Raw genomic sequence first — 5,193 nt, 5'->3', positions numbered from 1 at the left:
GCTTTTGTATTTTGTCTAAAAATGTTTTTTTTTCTATTTTCTTTATTGCAGGTTTTGATTCAACTTTTCAAAAATTCACACAGACGTTTCTTTTTTTCCGCTGTATGATATTCTTTGCTCACATGTCCGTGATCCTGCATTTATTTCTGCCTAACCATGCGTTAAAACTGCTCTCTTGGTTTGTTTTCCTTCTTTGTTTTTACTCTGGTCTGAACTCAGATGGCTTATATTCTCAGTGCACAGTATTTTGGCAGAGACATGGTTTGGGGGGTGATGACTAGAACATTTCCCAGCTGTCTCAAAAACAATGTCATTGTATTTGCTGGCAGCAGTGTGGATGAATGGTGGCAGGAGGGCGGATGAAAATAAACAATTTCCACACTTGTATTATGCTGCCTTGGAATATTGCCTCCTAGTGCACAATGCAATTTATTCAAAGCATACGTGGTCAAGAGAGATTTCCTCACTTTCCTCTTGAGCCTCAGTTCAATAATTTGTTTAAAAAAAAATAAAAAGGTGGCTGTCTAAAAGTCTTAACCTTTTTGTGCTGCTGTGGAATTAGCAACACAGACTCCTCCAATCTCGGTTCTTTAGGAGGTACAGTTTTGTGCTCTTATCTCCCCTCATACTATGCACTTTACCAGACTGCTAACTTTGGATCCAATTAGAGGGACAGCAGTGTTAGTTTATGAATGTAAATGCATTTTTCAGGAGGCTGGAGGAAACATTTGGGTCATTTTGTGGAAACCTCAATCTGTAATGTAATCATAGATGAATTTAAGACAAATGTCCCTGATGATGACCAAAACATTATTTGTACCATTAATGCACATTTCTGTTTCACGACTTCCTGTGGCATAATGCAAAGCATCCTGCATCAGTGTCTCTCACTTTAAACATCAGAGCGCCCGAGCTGCACATGGCTGGAATTAAATTAGGTCTTAAAATCCAAGCATGGTGCTTGACATGGAGAGGATTTATTCAGTGTAATAAGGCAACTGGATAACAGTGCACAGCCGGGCTGCTGTCAGCAAGAGACCCTTGATGTTTAATATTTGGTGGAGCATGACTACATCTGACAAAGCTGGCACTTTCTTAGACTGTGGGCAGGCACTTGACTAGGACTGTTTATCTCCTTCAAATGGATTTACAATCATTAGTCATGAACTTGCTTTCGTTGTGTGATTTGTTCTCTTCCTGTAGTCATTACATGGACCAGGGGTGTACTGTGGGGATGGTGCATTACGCAAAGGGTGAGAAACATAATCCAAGACGTAATCGCAGCATTTGTTTCAGAAGCCTCATATGGAAAGTGACGTCCATGCCTTTACTGCGGCTTTGTGAATGCACTACAATCTGGAAAATCCCCAAGTTCATCTGTTTTCCATGCACAGGCAAATAATATTGACTAACACTTAAAAAATTTAAAGAGGCACCTTGAGCTTAAACTATGAGCCAGTTACAGAAAACATAAAAAAAATACTCAATTGTTATTTGTTGGGATGTGAAAGAGCACCACAGCGAATCAAAAGGTTATTCATCAGTGGTAATGATTACTTCTCTGACTCTATTGTTCATTTCTGCTCAGCGCATGATGTATCTTTTTGTCCTAATGCAGCATAAATTTACCCAGGGGACTAAATTTGCAGCAGTGTCATTTGTTATTCAGTACGCCTCACCAGAGGCAGCTCTGGTTAATTTGGAGATTTGCGTGCACGTAGTTTATTTCTTTTTAAGGATTAGATAGCATCTAATAATGCATACTTGTACATCTCACCCTTGAGCTGTATTAAAATTAGCAAAATGTATTTGATAACTGTCTCAGTCCTTATTTCAGATCGAATAAATGATTTGCAGTCATTACGGAGTGTTAGCTTTTCAGTGGGAGGATTTGGCAATGTTTAGTTCTTTTTAAATGAGCCAGCATCCTTGGTTTTTTTCCTTCAATCTAAAAAGTTTGAGCTTTTCTAGAAAAAGCCTGTTGCAGGTTAAGTTAGTGAAATCTTGAGGTGAAGGCCTGTGATAGTCTGGAAACCTCTCCAGGGTTTACTCTGCCTAGCTCCAGTGACAGCTGGATAAGCTGGAGGTCCCCTCACTCCCAGTTAAGCAGTTGATTGATGGATGGATTTTTAGTTTGGTGAGTTTAAAGTCATGTACTTGATGCTGCTTTTTTCCCCCTCTTTCTTTATAGTGGAAAAAATATAAAAATCTGTCTTTAAAAAAATGGAATCGGAAGGTTCATCATGCACTCACTCGCTGCTTTGACTGCGAAACCATTTCCACAAGACCATGAAATGTGAGTTAGAGCTACGAAAGAAAAACAGCTACTGAGTGAACTCTTTAAACTCAATTTAAAAGAACTAAAGATTGTTTTGTCAAAGTTGTCGTTCATTATGTAAAACTGAGTCAGTGAGCCGTTCTGCATGCAGTGGTGTGTAAGATGTTTGCTGAGATGTAATGTTGGTATTACTTAGTTTTACTTCAGGGCGCATTTTAGTTTTGAATGCTGAACTGACCAATACTATATTTGTTAATAAGCTTACTCGCCTGCCACTTTGTTGGGTGCACTTGCTGGGTTGGATTCCCTTTTGCCTCAGAGCTTTGTAGCATAGATTAAGAAAAGTGCTGGAAAATTGTTCAGGTCTTGTGTGACAACAACACCACGAAAGCAGCCCAAACTGTTGATTCATGTTTTCAAGCTGTTTTACGTCAAATTTTGATCTTAACGTCTAAAAGTTTCAGCAGAAATTAAGGCTTCACTGACCAAATGATGCAATATTCTATTGTCCATTTATAATGAGACTGACGCTGCACAGTTTCCTGATTTTAGCTGGTGGGAGTGGCACCTGGTGTGGTCTTCTGCTACTGTATTACATGTACTTCAGGGTTTGATGTGTTGTGAGATGCTCTTGTGCATGCCTTGGCGGTAATGAGTGGTTATTTGAGTTGCTGTTGCCTTCCTATTAACTTGAAGCAGTCTGGTTATTATACTCTTGCATCAGCAAGACATTTTCACCCAGAGAACTTTCACTCAGTGAATATTTTTCCATTTTTCTGAACAATCTCCATAAAGCATAGAGTGGGAATCCCAGCAGATAAGCAGTTTCTCAAAGCCCATTTGCCACCAACAACCATTCCACTTCATCTGGTCATTTGAACATGTCTAAATACCTCAATTGGCAATTTTATTTATATAGCACATTTCATCATATGAGAACTTGATGTACTTAATATGGAACAAGAAGACATTTAAAAATGCCACAGAGCAGTGAAAACAGCAAAGGGGAACAACACCTGCTAACTGTAGACATGTGTAATTGAAATTGTCTGTTTTTGAATGTACACACAGATATAATTGATCTCAGATCAGCAGGCAGCCTTTTGCAAAGAACAGGACCACAATAACTGAAAGCACTTTCAGCAGACGGAAATCTGATTCTGGGAACAATTATAAGATCTGAATCTGATGACCTGAGAGGTCTGACTGGGTTGCAGCCAGTGAGCAAGTCAGAGATTGAGAGCTTTGTGAACTAATATAAAACATTTTAAAGGTAAGTCTAAATTGCTCTAGGAGCCAATCAAGTTCCTGAAGATGCCTACAGCTGATTTGGGGATTCCTGCAAACAGAGCGTTACAATAATTTTACCACTTGGTCTACATGGACCAATTCTCAGAGTCACTTCGAAACAGTAATTAACCTTGGATATATTTTTTAAGTGATAGAAAGCAGTTATGGTGACCTTATTGATGTGATTATCAAAACTTAGATCAATGTCCAAAATGATTGATGCCGAGGTTCCCGACTTGGATGAAACATGATAGATATGAACTTATGTGTGTATGTTTGCATTAAGTTTCAACCATGTGGTTGGCTGATTAGATATGTGTCAACGAGCAGTTGACTAGGTACAGTTAGGCGCAAATATTTTTTACACATTGACACAAGTTTAGGTTGTTTTTTTTTTTGTTTTTTTTTACCTGTTTACTGAAACGTTCTTAACATGTGCCACCCTCTATTTAATGGGACCAAAAGTAACTGGACAATTGACTCAGACTATTTCATGGGTAGGTGTGGGCAATTTCTTTGCTATGTCATTATCAGTTAAGCAGATAAAAGGCCTGGAGCTGATTTGAGGTGGGTTGCTTGCATTTGGAAGATTTTGCTGTGAACAGACAACAACTCTCCATGCAGGTGAAACAAGCCACCATTAAGTGAAAACAGAAGAAAAAAAAAAACATTGAGAAATTGCTAAAATATTGTGAGTGGCAAAATCTACAGATACATCCTGAGAAAGAAAGAAAGCACTGGTAAACTCGGCAAAAAGAACTGGACGTCCAGTGGAGACAACAGTGGTGGATGATCACAGAATAATTTCCATGGTGAAGAGAAACCCCTTCACAACACTCTCCAGGAGATAAGCGTATCGATCCAAGTCTCAGTAAAGTTCAGTTCTGGAAATAGTATGAAGAAGGCATGGAACAGCTCATGATCCAAAGCATACCACATCATCTGTAAAACACGGCGGAGGCCATGTGATGGCTTGGGCGTGCACGGCTGCCAGTGACACTGGCTGTTTATTGATGATGTGACACAGAACAGAAGCAGCCGAATGAACTCGGGCATACATACAGAATTACTTTACTGTCTGCTCAAATCCAGCTATATGCAGTCAAATCGATTGGGCAGTGTTTTGTAATACAGATGGACCCAAAACATACAGCTACAGAAACCCAGGAGTTTATTAAACAAAAGAAGTGGAATATTCTTGAATGGCAAAGTAGTCACCTGATCTTAACCCAGCTGAGCATTTCACTTGTCGAAGACTAAACTTCGAACAGCAAGACCCACAAACAAACAGCAACTGAAGGCTGCTGCAGTAAAGGCCTGGCAGAGCATTACAAAGGAGGAAACCCAGAAGCTGGTGATGTCCATGAATTCAAGACTTCAAGGGTTTTCAACCAAGTATTAGAAATGAATGGAAATTTTTATTTTCACTTATTTCATTTTTCCAATTACTTCTGAAGCCCTGAAATTCAGGCATTGTGTTAAAAAAATGCTTCAGTTCCTCACATTTGTATGCAATGTTTGTTCAGCCCACTGAATTAAAGCTGAAAGTCTGGACTTGAACTGCATCAGAGTTGTTTTATTTAAAAGCCATTGTATTAATGTACAAAACGTTAGCTCTGTCCAAA

Source organism: Rhamphochromis sp. 'chilingali' (genome assembly GCF_963969265.1).
Source record: "Rhamphochromis sp. 'chilingali' genome assembly, chromosome: 20".
Taxonomy (NCBI): domain Eukaryota; kingdom Metazoa; phylum Chordata; class Actinopteri; order Cichliformes; family Cichlidae; genus Rhamphochromis; species Rhamphochromis sp. 'chilingali'.
The sequence above is the reverse complement of the archived record's forward strand: the minus strand, read 5'-3'. Positions refer to the sequence as shown.